The sequence below is a fragment of the Pezoporus flaviventris genome, unplaced genomic scaffold (assembly GCF_033815535.1).
Source record: "Pezoporus flaviventris isolate CSIRO_AGI_PZ_B2104156 unplaced genomic scaffold, CSIRO_AGI_Pfla_v1 ptg000001l, whole genome shotgun sequence".
NCBI lineage: Eukaryota > Metazoa > Chordata > Aves > Psittaciformes > Psittacidae > Pezoporus > Pezoporus flaviventris.
The window spans coordinates 17,710,581-17,728,115 of NW_026892549.1; the positions used below are offsets into that span (position 1 = coordinate 17,710,581).

Consider the following 17,535-nt stretch of genomic DNA (forward strand, 5'->3'; position numbering starts at 1 on the left):
TACCTCACCACTAGCTTAGGGTTTGAATACAGTCAGAGCCTGGATCCAAAACTCCAGTTCTTAAAAGATTAGCACTTCTAATCATCGAGACAGATTTGAAATAAAGGATCAGTCTCCAAGCCTGGCAAATGTAAGTCAGGAAAACATCCAGCAATCCAGTTTCTTTCCCAGACAAGCCCTCAGTGTATGAAAACATGATATAAGACTGGTGTACATAAAACACTGTTTGCAGTACATAATTATTTCTTAAGGAGAAGACCTTAATGTTTTACCTTGGAGAAGCGTAAATCAGGAGCAATGTAATGTTCAGAGCATTCTGATAGCAGATATGGAGAAATACATCTCTCCAAACACAAAGGAAGGCAGAAATCAGTAGCAAGGTTCTTCATTTGCTCACAATCAGCATCAAAGTGGTACTTAGTGAGTTCCTTTATCACAAGATATCATTATTTTATTAGATATTCTAAATACTTCATATTTAGATGCATACAACTTACAGGAAATCCATCAATTTAAAATGCATGTCATTTTCAAAAAATATGGAGTTCTCTTTTTGCTCTTATTAGGTTTTTCAGGCTATCAATTTTTTTTCTTAGCTTTCTTTATGGCATTTTAATTAACAGTAGAGTTCATAATAACCTTACAATCAGCCATGCTAGTGTAATCATCCTACATGGGCTGTTTTCATAAAACCCAATCAGGTATGCTTAAATTTGTAACTGGAACATTCTCGAGGAGTTTTAGATTAACCCCAGAAAAACAGTTCTGACTGGGTTTTGCAAACATGATGTAGGACAACTAAATCCATCATCAGCTATATACCTTTCCACAGCAGACGTCTCTTCTGAAACCACACTGCTAGAACCAAACCAATAAGTAAAACTGAAGTAACACACAGACCTAGGGCATGTATCAACTTCTCAACTACTGCACTGACAGGTTGTTCATTAAGACCTTCCTCAAGCCTGTGTGGGAATGAGTGTGTTTCTCCACAAAACCGTGACAAGTTTCAGTAGAACATCTGAAATAGATTATTTCCCAGAGTAAATGTTAACTATTAAAAGCCTTTGTTCTCAGTTTTGATGAGAAAACATGGAGACTTTGCTGAGACTTGTGTACTTTTCTTTGGCAGTGCCAAAAGAAACAAAGCACCCATAGCACTTCATCTCAGACTTTCTATCAGGTATTTCATCAGCTAGAGCATATATGGTAGGCAAAAAGACATGACATGCGTTTTTCCAATGCAAGAAATCAGGTCTTTACTTACTAAAAAGTAAACCACCTACAGATGAAGAGCTGAAATACCAAAAACCAGTCATACCTTATTTTCCCCTTAACCTTGCATGTTATCAAGGAGGGTGTTGAAGGGAAAGGATTTATTACATTTTTCTAATTTCTGCTATCACAGAATCACAGAATTTGGTTTTGGGTTGGAAGAGACCTTAAAGATCACCCAGTTCCAACCCCACAGCCATGGGCAGGGACACCTTTCACTAGACCAGGTTGCTCCAAGCCCCATCCAACCTGGCCTTGAACACTGCCAGGGATGGGGCAGCCACAGCTTCTCTGGGCAACCTGTGCCAGTGCCTCACCACCCTCACAGGGAAGAACTTCTTCCTAATATCTAATCTAAATCTCCCCTCTGTCAGTTTAGAGCCATTCCCCTTTGTTCTATCCCCACAGGCCCTTGTAAAAAGCCCCTCTCCGGCTTTCTTTTTGGCCCCTTTAGGTACTGGAAGCTGCTCTATGGCCTCCCTGGGGCCTTCTCTTCTCTAGGCTTAACAATGTTTAATATGTTTAAAAAGCTTAGTATGTTTAATAAGTTTACTCAAAAAGCAACTTAATGCCTTGTGATATTTTTTCATAATTTAATGTTGCTCATTATTATTGAACAGTTACATCCTCTGTAAAACTTTCTGGTGAAAAGAGCTAAAAAAAGCTGGAAAAGAGCATTTTTTCATTCTTCCATGGCTGAGAGCACACTGAATGCTTGCATTTCTCATGCAATGACTCACACCTGGATTGAGACCAATGTAGAGTTCCATGTTGATGCATCACTTTCTAAAAGGGTGGATATAAGAAAGAAGAAATTTGTACTATATCCACAAGCTCATCTAGAATGCATTACTTTTTTATTAAAAAGCATTGACTGCTATCAGTCAGTCTCATGTAACAGTGAGGTGCCTCCTTCTGCTTTAAATTGACTTGCTACTTCTGCCATATACTCTCTGCTTAAATGTAAACTCTGCATTAAAGTTTATCATAGTAAATAAGCCTCATGTGCTGTTGATATAAAGTTCCAATATAAATTGTTTTGCTATTAAAATGAAGGTTAGGAAAGGTATATTCACAATAATACACCATCCAACCTACACATACATATGTACATCAGGCAGACGATGGACTGTATATCCAAATAAGCACCTAGAACAGAAAACAGAAGCCTCTACTGAACCAAATTCATATAAAACTAAATCTAATCTAAATAAATGAAGAAATAAAACTTAGGAAAGAAGGTCCTACGTGTTATATACTCCAACCCAATGCAACCTGTTTAGAATTTGACAACATTTTATTTCCCTTTGTTCAATAAAATTTGGCCTCATTTCAACTAATCATATTTATCCATTAAAAAAAAAAAAAGTTAAAATAACTGAACTATAAACCCTGGAAAGCAAGAGTCAGAAAAATGTGCAAGGCTGAGGATCTGTGCCTGGGAAACAAAACGGAGTTCTAATGACAGCAAGTCAAAAGACTCACTTTGATGCAGCCTTCACAACCTGTTACTGGTTGTCATTCTTCTTTGCTCCTCTTTGTCATCTACATGTACAACTACCCACCAGAGTAGAAAACGTGTGAAGAAGAGTTCACTTGTTTCTCAGCAAAGGTCAAGCTTTGACAAAGGTTGGAGGAGAACTGCAAAACAGGGGAATTACTCCTCTATTCCACCCAAGACAATAATTACAGTCATGAAAGAAGAAAAAAGCATATTGGACAGCAAGCAGTCAGTTCAGACTAACCCTGAATTTATCTTGATATCATTTACCTAATGATATTAATACGTTTCAACTTCCACTAAAAGTAACCGTCTGGCCAGAACAGCTTAAAGACGACAGAGATTGAAAAATATACTGATAACACAGTTACATGGGATTGATGTATATGTGTCTTACACCAAAGGAAAAAGCATGAAAATGCATTAGTCGTGTGTTGGTAAAATTGTATTGCATGTCAGTCCATCCCTTCCTATGTGTAGCTGGAAACACTGTAATGATGACACACTTCTCTAACCCACTTCATGTAGGAATTCAGTAACCCCAAAAGTCCAAGTGGCAGAGTCTGGGCATTCGAGCTTTAGTCTACTTTGATTATTGTTAAATGCATAGCTGTGATAGTATGAACTCAGTGGAGGCTGCAAAATCTACCCAAGAAGCTGTGTAAATACTCAGGTTTTTAATTTACCTCCTTGTTACTCATAGAAGAGCAAATTTAAAGACTACCAAATTTAAAGGCAACCTCTGTATATCCTAGATAGGACATTTATGTCCTCAGACAGTAACATGCATTTATACAAAACTTTATACAAACGATAGAAAACAATTGAAAGTAGTATTGTGAACAAAAAGATCAAGATTTTTTATCTCTATTTCTATTTCTGTATGAGTTCTGCAGTACTTTCACAGGGGGATTTTTTTTCATTAGCTACTGAAGATACACTTGGAAAAGGTCAGCGTGCCACATGAAAGCTTTACGTATCATAGCTAACGTGCAGACTATCTGAAATTTCTAGGGTAGACTTCCAGCAGCTCACATGAGTTGGTCACTAACACAGTGGACTTTTCTGGATTCTGAGATCCATTAGTGTGTTAACAGAAGGCCTTGTGAAGAACAATGAAAACCTGCCCATAATCAGCAGCAGTGTAGCAGTGTTACCCTAGGCAATTAAAGAGCAAATGCTTATAGCTCCATCAATGGAATTATTAGGAGGACAGCTAAGCCTGCACACAGAGCAGAAAACTAAGCATTTGCTCTTACACTGTGAAGTCTGCTGCTGTAAATATTTCAAAATAGGCTCTTTCCCCAGAGCAAAAGGATTTAATAATTCAAATAACGATGATGATTATCTGTGCTAAAATATTTTGCCAGTGAGAATACTATGAATCTGCACATTAAATCTTCAGTGACATGGCTCATGCAAGCAAAGAATTAAGACAACATTTTCAATTGACTGTGGAACCTAGTTTTTTAAAAAAAAATGACTGAGAGTGAAGTTGAAAGAGAAAATTGAGGAATTAACCACAGCTATAGGCAAGCTCTAGAGGTGGATGTGAGGACTAGAAAAAGTATCAGAACAGGAATACTTTACAGAGTTTTAAAAAGAGAATGCAATAGCTTCCTCAGAGATACCATCATACGTAACTGCCCATTCCATTGTTGAGCACGGGCATACATAGTATTAAGGTTTTCACTGCCTTTATGTGTTCAAAGCATTTCTTTCTGCTCAAACCGCATGAAAAGTTGGCTCAACTCCTACGCATTATTTAACAATATGGGGAGTGCTACCACAGAGTGAGGGCAGACAAGTTAATGTGGACAGATGAAGTTTCAGGTGTTGATCAAATGCCTTCTGAACACAGGCCAGAAAACTACAAAGTTAAGGCAGTGTTCACTGGTAAGGCATGCTATTAAACTGCAAAAATAGAAAGTTCTTTCTTCTGTGGTTCATCAAGAGAATGAAAGTGGCTATAAGAGAATGTAATGGGTGTGGCAGCTGCTAGTAACAAGCATGGCAGCAACAACTGTCTGGTCCTACCACCTGTGGGCTGTTTGTGCACAGGAAGAAACAAAGGTCAAACATTTTTTTTTTGTCCTCACGATATAAATTAATCCTTCTGTAAAAGGGAAAGCAGGCGTTCCCTTTGGGAGACTACAGCAGTCGCATTTCACAGACAGCCAAAGGTCTGGATCAGTTTGTCAGGGTCAGCTGGTTCCCCAACCTTTGCCATGAAGCTGACCAGTCTGAGTCCTAGAGCAGGCCAGTAATCTCAGGCACCATATCTCCTTCCTACTTCAAGGCACCCCACAGATTAGTAAATATCCTTACACACGTCATTTTTTTATGCTAAATATCACCTTGTAGCCTTACATGAATTATGTGTAAAAGAACGTTTGTGTAAAAAACCACAAGCAGCAGAATATTTAATGGGTTAATTTCCAGGTTGCTCTTAAAGCCATATGTGGGTTCATTTTTCTTGACTAGGCAGAGTGTGCAATGAATCATCAACATGTCCATTGGCACAAAGTAATCACACACTATAAGAGATTGATTTCTATTAGGACTAAGTGCAAAAGACCTCCAGCTCATTACACAAAGTTTATAATCAAGTCACTGCATTGTAGCACAGATCATTTGACTATGTCCTAAAATTATTCAAATAATTAACTAAATCCAGAATCTGCCAGTGCACCCCCAGAATGGGCAGAGAGATACAAGAAAGCAAGATCATCATATCACATGAAATGTGGAATTAATACTGTTGACAACATCCCCTCTGCCCAAAAATCAATCCTTGTATACGGGTGCTTAATAAAGAACCAAAATATACATTCTTTCAGTTTGGCTGTAAATTCTCCAGCAATCCTATTGACTTAAAGCTGTCACTCATCCAGAGAGGTTACGATGTTGTTTAGAAGATGATTTAGCTTATTTCAAATACTGTACACAATTATAAACCCATACAATGAAACAGGGATAAGCCCATTCATCAAGTGTCAAAAAGGCATTTGGTTTGAATTTGTCTAGCTTGTTGATATTATTAAACATTCAAACATGCAAAACAAACAAAAAAACCAAAATATTTTAAAGTTTATAGGTATGTTAACCCCTGCTCATGCCTAACATACACAGGAAAATGTGTTATAACCCTATGTTTTTCATGTGACTGTAATTCTCTGCAACATCCATCCTGTTCAACTATTTACCAGGCATGCATTTTGACAATGATGCTTGTAAAAAAGATAAAGCAAAACCAGTCTTTGCTGTTTGTTTTTTTTTTTTTTAAAAAAACAACTTTTCCCATATAACAAAAGTAAGCTGCTAAGTCCATTTGTTTGAACAAAGTTGAAAATGACCCACATTTGAAACCATACATGAAACCTAATATAGCCTTCAACAGAGCCTACTGACTTCACAAATGTCACAAAAAAGCAAGACACTCTGAAAATGCTCACTAGTTGTCTCCATTGGGCTTTTTGTGGGTTTGGTTTGTTGGGTTGGGTATTTTTTTTCAGATCTAGCTGTCATGCAGTTTTATTTGCCTTAGTGCTGACCTTCCCTAATCTAAGTGGTTTTAAAATAACATCCTAGACATGGTGGCAGTTCACAAGACCACAAAGTCTATCTGGTCCAATGAGACAGAAGGTGGTGTGCAAGGAGCACTAGCCTGCTACAGTGCTAGATCCTGTCTGGCTGTAAGCTGTAGGGCTACAGGGACAAACTGTCCCAGTAGCACTAAAGCTGCTGTTCTGCTATGGGGACAAACATTCTAAGATGAAGATTTCTCTTCAAATAGCATGAAACAGTCCTAGTGATGCACAGGGTTATAAGTCTTGTAGTTTACAAAGTCTGTGTGGTAAGAGATCTGACAAGCCGGGAAAGGTTATTTCAGCTTGCCAGCTCTCTTAGTCCTGAAAATGCTGAAATCCTCTGCTTCGTGACCACCATCTAGTGGCAGTTCATATGTACAGTTACAGTTATGAGAATTACGAAATACTCGTTTCCTTGTCAACACAGTACAAATCACTTCCCGCACTTTCCAAATGGCATGTAGACATGATCACAAGGATCATGTGCTTCCCCAAGACTTCTATTTCTACAACTTCCAACACATATTATTTATATACCATGACATGTGTGACTGCCCCATGTATGCTGATCCTATTGTGGTCTAGTGGGGGAAAAAGAGGATTCCTTGTGTTCGTTTTCTTCTGAGTGATTGCCACCTCAGAAGACAGGACTGACCCACTCTGCACAACACTGCCTTTGAAAAAACTGATCAGGGAGCAACTAGAGCGACTTGCAGTTTACTTACCCCCCAAGCTTGACCTGTACACTCACACAAGGAAAGGCTGTAATCTATCTTACAAGATAAATCTCCCCATAACTACCATAACAACACAAACAAGAAAAACGGGTATATGAAAACTAAGCCTGATCATTCAATTTAGTATCTTTTTATAATTTATATTACATTCTCTAAAGACTATCAATTATAACATTTTCCTCTTAACTTTCATTTTTATTCCTCTGCGTAAATACAGTAGTTACATTTTAGATCCATACTACTACAGCATTATCCCAATCTTGCCGTAACAGATAACCAGCCAGACAAGAGCAGGGGCCAATTCACAATCTTCTCCCTTCATTCTACAGTTCATTGATACACTTCCAAGAAGTGCCTCATAATCACTACTGTTTCAAAGAGCTGCTATGCAGTGGCCATTACTGGATAGTTTGAATCAGTTTCTACCCATCAGGAAAACCATACATTCGCTCTTTACTGCTGGGTAAACATCAAGTTTTCAACATCAAGTTACACGATGAAGAATTCCTATTCAATTACTGTATATCCTGTGCCCTCTACTGGCTGGCACTCTAATGCAAAAAGTTGCTTTGTGTTCTTCCTTAGAAACATATCTACGATGACATAATTTATACCTGGCTAGCTTCAAGTTCAGTATTACATGACATGTAAAACCTGCAAGATACTAAAAAATATTTTGCTTTCCTTTGCTTCCCACCATTAAGCTCTCTTCTAAGAGTGAAGGTCTAAAGCCATAATCAACAGGAATAAAATACAATTAATTCCACGTTTAACCTTTGAGGAAACAAATCTTGCTGTTATTATATGACTGAAGTAGTGAAATCTGTGTGAGGGCTTCCATACAGCTCAGTGTATTGCAATTGGATTCCTCAGAATCAATTCATTTATTCTACTACCCAGTAATTTTTTACTTTTAATTTTATTTCTATTTTTACTTCTTTAACAAGGACATTTGTGTGTCTAAAACACATGATGACAAAGGTATATTTTTCTATCATTCTGTCAAAAAGTTTGATTCTGTAATCAAAAAAATTAGTCAGCACTCTCATACAGTGTCTGAACACTTCTTTTTCTCTTGTAGTCTGTGAAACAACCAGCATCCAGGTCAGAACCAGGACTTGAACTTGCCAGGTTTTCCAAAAGAAACAGGTGAACTTTACAGCTGTGAAGCCAGACTTCCTATAGATTTTGTCAGATGCATAGCATATGCACTAACAAACAACTGTATCAATATAATAATCATGGAACATCAGGCTGCCTTCACTGACTGGTCTTCTTCATGCTTTATATACTTAATAATAACCTTTGCAGCATTATGCTGAACTACTATGAACAGACAAAAAATAAAATGGGGGGCGGGGGGGGGGGGTGGTTAAGCATGTCTTAATAAGAAATAAGTCATATACCTGCACCAGAATATTTGTTGCTCCGATCATGTTCCTGCATCATCTTAAGAAAGCTATACTGACTCAAATGAAAAATGTATTGCCCATCTGGAACAGCTTAAGAAAACAGCAGTAGTATTTCACCATTCAATTATCAGACATAAAACCAGTATCAGTTTGTATCAATAGCTACAAATTAGTAGTTCTGACATTTGAAAATGAGCAATCCTGGAGATAGGAGGATAAGGGAAAATATTGCAGAGTCATGAATAGTAGACGTAGCAACAGAGAGATATCAAAACATGATACATGAGGAAGATACTCCATATGCCTGTGTGCTGAAGTGCTTGTTTTAGATGTGGACTCTGCCTGGTGTGTAATTATGCTAATAGCTGTTAGCTGGATTAGATCAAGTAATCAGACAGTCTGCCTGGAAACATGTTGATTCTTGATTCCTCTGAGTAAGTTTTCAAACTTTGCAATCAGGCAGTAACTTGCCTGTAGAATGCAGATTCTCAATGAGGAATTTTCACAAATGGTGAAAGAGTTCCAGAGCACTGAGAACATCACTCAAAAAATTTTTCTATGACTCCTGTCTCCTTATCAGAGTTAAAATTACCTGTCTGGCCCTAGGCTTTCCCACATCTGCCTCCATTATGAAAAACACAACCCACACTCTAAAAAAGAGGTGGAAGCTGCAGCAAAGTAAGCAGGCTCACATGGCATTTCCAGATTCTTCTGCTTTCCATGCTTTATTTATTTTAGTTTTCACATTCTTACTTTTCTTCACATCTATTTCTTCCATATCCTGCCAGCAGATTCAGTCGCATCTCCAAGATACCTCATTTTCCTATGTGAATTCTAGGTCCACTCCCAAAAACTGCAGCAGGCTGTGACAGCACATTAAAATAATAGCTATTTTTAAAAAGTATTCTTTGGTGAGGACTATGTCTGATCTGAGTAGACACGGTCGAAGTTGGCCTTAAATTTGAAATTTGAAAGCTCCCAAGGTGGGAATCACCACCACAACCTTCCAAAATATGTAAATTCATAGCTCTTTTATGATGTCTGCCCGAGAACTATGCTGCTGCTGGGAAAAGAAATTATACCAGGATTTAACAGGTTTGCTACTGCATGCTTCAACTTCCAGGACCTAAACCTGTGGACAATATCTAATAGTGACTAGCATGCAAATAGGAAAAAGAAACTTGTGATAGCATAGCTCACCAGTGTAAAGAGATACTGACTTTGGTTCATTTGTCATCGCTATTAGCAGATGCAGAGAAAATAAATGTTGCATTACCTTAAGACAAGCTCCTGAATCATTCAACTCTAACAGAAGTAGGGTACCGTACATAAGTTCATGTAAATAAACTGAAAAAAATCAGTATTATCTCTGCTGAGGCAGAGTAACATCAATATGAAAAACCCCTAACCACTGAACAGGAAAAGTTTATTTTATCTCTCCTTCAGAGAAGAATCTTTCCCCAATCAAAATTGCCATTATCCATTTCAAGCTAAATACTTGTTAGCAGAGACATGCAGTACTATTGACTTTAATATCTGCAAAGTAAATTGCTTTTCTAGGGAGGAAATTGCTGCATTTCAAAACTATTTCCTGCCTCATACATACAGAACTAAAATATCAAATAGATCTGGTTTAGACTGGATGTCCTTTAACTTTTCAGCTCTAAAAATCCAAGATAACACTAATCACCCATAAGTGACCTGCTGTGCTGTAAATCCCTGCTGGTTTCATGTTCTCTTCTACTTTTTCTACTTCTTTTCCCCCTCTTTCTGACTCCACTTAATCACATCCTATTTTTACATTCTCTCTCTCCTTTTGAACTGTTAAGATCCAAGAATAAAACAATTCCAAATAAATCATGAGACTAATGATTTTTTCTTCTTTGATATTTTGTTTTCAGAATCTCTGAAAGAGATAATTTTTGTGATGAGATGCTTTGGCACAGCAAAGCAGATGTTTATAGCATTCTAGAAAAATCTCTTTGGCGTTATGTGTTACAGTTTTAGCAACTGCTCGCACATAAAATTAAGACAGTCTCATCACAATATATGCAGATTTTGCTCTCTGACTCAGGCAGGGGATATTCTTCCATGAGCCAGGGAGCTGTGAGCAATGCTTTCATAGTTGTCTTTTTAAGCCAACAAGTGTGAGCAAGTGTTGGCAGTACTCTGATACTGCTTTCCCTTCTCCCTACCCAGCACACATGCGTATGCAGCATTCAAATGCATACACACTCACACCTTTTTTGACTTGTATGGTGAAGGACAGAGTAAGAATGGAGCAGGAACTACCTTCTGTGATTCGACTCCACCTGCCCATCATCTTACATAATGCCTAGGGACCTGAAGGCATCACTATCTTAATACAAAAGATTATAATCACTGACAGATTCAAGAAAATGCCAAAATCTGTTATGAAGATTTCTTTATCCACAACATGGTTTACAACATAGATGGTAAACATTAAAAGATAATACTTTAATGGAATTTTTCATTTTAAATACTGAGAATGAAACTGAAAAAGAATTATAAAAGAAATAATTCCAGATTAGCTATATCTATTCCCATATCTTGTATTTCACTGTAAGATTATTATAATCATATATTTATCTCTGGTGATGCTATTCCTACATAGGACATATATATTGGACGATGCTATTTCCAAACAGGGTGAAACAGGATTAACTGCCACAACTCTGGGATGATAAAAATCACAGATGCGGTTCAGAACATCTTATTGAGAAATAGTTCACAGTAGAGTTATTTTAAAATTGGGTATTAATCATACAAAAATCATGTAAAATCATATACAAAAAATCTGCTGTGCCATACGGTGCTGGAAATATTTTAACTGAAGCCTCTGCCTACTACTTATATGCATTTATTATATTAACTAACAAAGGAAAATAATGGATGTTCCTAGTTCACTGCTGTTTTGAAGGTTATTTTCATTGGTATAAAATTTTATCACTGATATTACTGCTTTGAAAATATATCTGTTTAAGACAAATGTCACAGTCACTGTATGGACATTCTGTATTAACTAATGGTGAAATTCTGAAGGCAAAGAGACTTCATTGTGGCCAAAAATTTAGTATCATACCACAGCTTTTCAAAGAGCAAGTGAAATTCAGGTTAGATTTTCTGAATGACAAAATTGGATCTTTTTGCTGAAGTAATGAAATACTTGGTAATTTAAACATTATCACATCGCGTATTTTTAATAAACTGTGAAACTTTTATACAGGTTAAGTAGTATAATTCCATCTTATTACTACGCATTAGATAATCTAGAAGGGTTTGTTAAAAGATGCACTGGTGTATTTTTGAAGTGTGACAGTAAGTTTTAACAATGTTTTTTGAAACTTTTTAAAAACACAAATGTAACTCACAACAGAGTGAAAGTATCTGTAAGCAGCTGAGTCTTCGGTGTTGCATTTCAAAGGTACCTCACTGGTATGATGCATGTGTGTTTTGTACACTGTGTATCCAAAGGAATTAAGAGTATTTTGAACCTATGACTTTAATGTTTGTTTCTTTTTCTCATACATTAAGAATAAAAACTTGTGAGCATCACCATGCCCTTTTAGTATCTTTGCCAACATACTCTTACTAAGTTTTCTTCCTTAAGCACACAGAGCAATAAGGAATGCTTAAGTTGGTTTTGTACACTGAAAGGTGTAGGGGGGTTTTGTGTGTGCTTAAATTACTCATGTATTACAGTCTTTGCTGCTTTAGCACTAAAGCTCTATTTACAAAACCATATTTAGTCTTTGAAAAGTAGACTGTGGTGTTTTCCAGTTTAATAGGCTGCTTATGACCTCACTGATTGGCCAAATTCTGGCTTTGAACAACTTCTGCAGAATTCCCAACCCAGCTCTACAGACAGGTGTCGTGGTTTAAACCCAGTCAGGTAACTCGTTCACTCACTCCCCCCCCCACTTCCCTCCCCCTACTCCCAGAGGGAGGGAGAGGAGAATCGAAAAGAATGCAACTCCCACAGGTTGAGATAAGAACAGTTTAGTAACTAAGGTATAACACAAATCACTACTGCTACCACCAATAATAATAATGATAAAGGAAATAACAAGGGAAGAGAATACAACACCTCACCACCAGCCAACTGATAACTCGCCCCCCCCAGCCCGACCAAGCTCTGACCCATGCCTCCTCCAACCCCACAGTCCCAGCTCTTCCGGGTAACTCTCAGTTACATCCTGGGCATGATGTGCTGTGGTATGGAATACCTCTTTGGTCAGTTTGGGTCAGGTGTCCTGTCTCTGCTTCCTCCCGGCTTCCCCTCCTCCCTGGCAGAGCATGAGGCTCACAAAGTCCTTGGCCAAACCAAAACATCATTGTTATCAGCTCTGTTCCCAAGCCGAAAGTCAAAACACTGCACTGCACCAGCTACCAAGAAGGAGAAAAATGACTGCTACTGCTGAATCCAGGACAACAGGCAATCCCTGTTTTCCCACACAGGTGCAGAAGTAACTAACAGGATGGAATCAGGGTTTTCTGTGTATGCTCTATTTATCACAGCTGCACGCTCCATTCCAAACTGCTGGCACTGGCTCTGTCTTATTCCAGTACCCCAACGAAACAGAGAAGACAGCAGCTGAACAGACTTGGCCATGACTCTTATTTGGGCCATTCCAGAGAAGAATAATAAAATTATCTGGATGAAAAGTCTACATAGCCATTTCTTAAATTCTAGCTTCATTTTATTAAACGAAAGGTGCATTTCAGCAACATTCTTGCCGGACTGTCTGCTTAAAAACTCAGCAATACAAGGTCAGTTATGTCCAAAAGACTGCGATTAAAATAGAAAATTTAAATCTAACTCTTGTAACAGGTCTCCAGACTTTTCTGATGGTGCATGCCTATCAGTAAAAAACCCCATTTTTAGCCCACACCCTCAATATATGGATATTAGTTTATAAATTACATACATGTACTGTATTAATGAAGTACATTATAAATCATACACAAAAATAGACATTTTAAAAGGATAAGATAAAGATGAAACGATGTTTTAAAATTTATTTTATTTATTAATGGTACAAGAAACCTTTTTGCCCTCACAAAATTAATAATGGAGAATAAAATACTAATTTAAATAATATTTGAGTGAGAACTGTATGATTGAACAAGCTTCATTATTATTGAAAATATTGGTTTAACACTTTGTGATAACAGCAATTTGAAGGTCTAAGTTGTTTGTTTCAAAACTTGTTTTTAACAGTCACCAGGGCTGAAAACAAATCCCAACTCACAAAGATGCGCAGATTCAGATGGAAGAAGTGTGCTGTTCGCTGTGCCTACTAAATCATGATACTCATTTTTCACTCCCACTCATTACGCAAAGGCTTTTCTTGAAATCTGCACAATAAATTTTCAAATTCTCTGATGTTAACCAGATGTTCTTGAAACCAAGCGGAAGTGTTGGGTTTTCATATTTTTAACTCATGGGTTCAAAACCACTGAAACATTTTGTTTGAAAGATTTTTAAATAGGTCAGGAATTTCTGATGCCAAGCCTTTTAAGCGTACAGAGGGGTTTTATAGGTGACATAATATTTTTGGCACAGTATCATCTACATAATTTCCAAACATCTGTTTTCAAAACGCTTTCTTCACATCACCAGTTTCTTTCAACTGTCAGCCACTTATCACAGAAAAGGTGAGCAAATTTGGAACACTTAGTTTCTAGCGAAACAAAAATGCGTAACTCATCTTTGAGTTTGAAAATCCTTCAACGCACTTTGCCATGAGATAACTGGTGAACCTATGTGTGGTACAAAATATTTTTATGGTCACTCCCCACCTCATAGTACTACTTAAAGGTCATCTTGGTATAAAATTAACCACACTGATGACAGCTTCTAGCACGTTGTGCACTTCTGTCTCTAACTTGTTTGATGCAATAGCTTACCTATGAACAGCACAGCTTTTTAATTTAATTTGGTGCAATTTCTGCAAGCTTACCCATGAATCCTCTATTCCAGTCAAATCAGCCACTCTATCAGTGGTTACACTTGCATGTTTTTTTCCATAACACGTTGCTTTTATTAAAGAACTCATTTGCTGTTGAGAATATATCCAGAATATATCTTTCCTTTAGTGGTTCAAAAGAAAGTAGTTCTACTGTAGGTAATTACTGAAAGAGAATCCAGCAAGGCCTTAAGAGGAAACTCGACAGAAATACCTGTGCTTTCAGCCAGCTACATAGCAAATCTCCCACATGTGCAAACACCTGCTTCTACAGATCTTCAGCAATATTTTCTGTGCATCTTCCAATAGGGTTTGCTGACAAAGGAGTGCATTTCACTTTGGCTCTATATTGTTTTCCGTGTGCTATTTCAGCCATCATTACCACAGAAGAAAGAAAAAGTGTTTCCCCAGTGGCATGTCTATTTTTGTCTCTCGCTACTATGCAAGAATGCTGGGTTTGGCTGGGATAGAGTTAACTTTCTTCGCAGTAGCTTTTATCATGCTATGGCTTGGATTTGTGCTGAAAACAGCATTGATGATAACCCAGGGATGTGTTAGTTACTGCTGAGTGGTGTTTGCACAGCCTCAAGGCCTTTTCTGCTCCTCACCCTGCCCTGCCAGCAAGCAGCTGGAGGTGTATGAGGAGCTGGATGGGGACACAATGGGACAGCTGACCCCAACTGATCCAAGGGATATCCTAGATCATGTGGCACCATCCTCAACAATAAAAAAAAAGGGGGAAGAAGAAGGAAAGGGGGAACATTTGGAGTGATGGCATTTGTCTTCCTAACTCACCATTACGCATAATGTAGCCCTGCTTTCCTGAAGATAGCTAAACACCTGCCTGCTGATGCGAAGTGGTGAAGGAATTAATCATCTTGCTTTGCTTATGTGCACAGCTTTTGCTTTCCCTATAAACTGTCTTTATCTCAATCCGTGAGTTTTATCACTTTTACTCTTCGATTCTCTTCCCCATTTCACCACAGCAATACGAGCGAGCAGCTGGCTGGGGCTTAGTTGCTGGCTGGGGTTAAACCACAACAGGAAGAAATCTCAAAAGAGGCTTCTAAAGGTTTACAATTAAGTTTAATGAAATTATATATGTGATTGAGTATCACACAACTCTAAAAATATCACTGAAAAACTATCAAGGTTTGTCTTCATTTTCTGGATGCTTCATTTTTAAATGCTTTTCTAATTGTGATGTCTTTATACTTTCATTAGCTATTATCTCAGGGTGCAATACACAATTGGGGTGAGGTTCATCATTAATTACAGTAGGTGTAAATCCATATTTCAAGTAGTCTTCCTGATTATTTCAGGCATTTTTGGCCGATTAGATCATCACCATTTTTGCCTTGCGACTTAGCTGACGAGCTTGGAGCAGGTGAAATGCCAGCTCCATCATTTTCTTGTTGTTCGTTTGTGCTTATGTTGTTATCTTCAACCTATGGGTTCTTTGCAGGAATCTCTCTAAGCCACTTGTCCATTTAGTGTTATCTTAGTTAAAACTAAATAATATAAAGCATAAATCCACTCAACCAGCACACACAAACTGCAATACATCACAATCCGCTGAAAGCAAACAAATGAATGAGGCCACCACTGTGAACCCCTCTGCCTCTGGGAGATGATGGTATCATGCGTGACAGAGCCTTGAAGGTACAGACCAAGTGAGGGCACCAGAGTCAAGCTGTATCTTAAATACTAGTAAAGTGTAACTTCTCTGTGCTTGTTTGTTTTTAAAGATAATAAATATAAGTAGACATTCTAAAGTTTTCTTTGTGCAGACCAGCAGATCAGTCTCTCACAAGCCACGGCTGCATACACCTCGCTTTGGAGCCTGCTACCCTGGACAACTGGTGAGTAATGCATAGTCTGGCACCAGCTCGTTTCCAAGTTCACTGGGTGTCTGGGTTTTATAATAAATTACTGGATCTTTCAATGTCTGCTTTAAGCTGACAAAGCTCAGCCTTTGTTCTCCAAAGGATTTGGAAAACCCATTAACAATGACAGACTACTTTTTTGACGTTAATGTGGCTCTGCCCAGGCTCTTGCTTGAAATTAAGAAATTAATCACATAGTTCTTAAAAGAACTTATTGCTTACTACTAAAAATACTTGTATAAAACGGGGGGGGGGGGGGGAAGCGACTAAAAAAAGGTCTCATATGATCTCTGTAAAGCTTCTGTATTTCACTGCGGCTTCCCCCAACAAGTAAGGATTAATTATAGAGGTAAAATTTTCCTCAAATATTTGTGTATCTCCTCTAGAGGGCAAAACCATAAAACTTACAGACCAGACATCGGTCGTGGAACCCTGAGAGACAAATGCACAGTTATGTATATTCACACAAGAGAATGAAGGTTGTTCGTAACTATTACAGCATCAGACATCAGTCCTAAAATTTAGACCACAGATCCATGGTTGCACTTGACAGCTAAAACAGTTCTGCTGCAGTACCACTAAAACACTCCAAGAGAAACTGCTGACTAGTTCCTGTCTCAAAAGAGAATGCTTTCTTCAGTCAGGATACAAAGTCAGACCCAACTTTACACTAACTGCATTATTTTCATTATAAGTAGTTAGCAGGTGTGGCAAGATAGCATAGCAAGCGCATACATATGAAATACCTATTATCACTAAGATGACAAAAAAAAATGAGATGCTGTAATATGATAGCTGATACTATAAATGAAATTTTTCTTTTGTACTACTTCAGTCAGCATTAACTCCATTGACTAACATAGGCTTTTCTTTGGCCTGTGTATGCATTAAGAGGATGTTTCCACAAAATATACAGCCAGTAAGTGCCTGGCTCTGGTTCTGAGGGCATGAACTCCAAATGTCCAGTAGCACTGACTTTCTCTGCTGTCTGCCAGGGTGTGAACTCCTCCTACAGCCTTTTCCTCAGCTGAAAATCAGTTTCTCTACCCAGAAATGGATTTTCACTAAGTCTGGAGCACAGAGCTGGGTCTCTCTAGTCCTCTGCCAAATACTTCCAAGAAAACCCAGGGGGTTCAAAAGTTCT

The 17,535-nt window shown here is 38.0% G+C and overlaps 1 long non-coding RNA gene across 1 annotated transcript in view; it reads right to left on the minus strand.

Moving 5' to 3' along the window:
• LOC133265655 (uncharacterized) overlaps nucleotides 1-17,535 on the minus strand; it is a 53,022-nt gene that overhangs the window by 34,886 nt on the left and 601 nt on the right. The gene's annotated exons all lie outside the window — the stretch shown is intronic.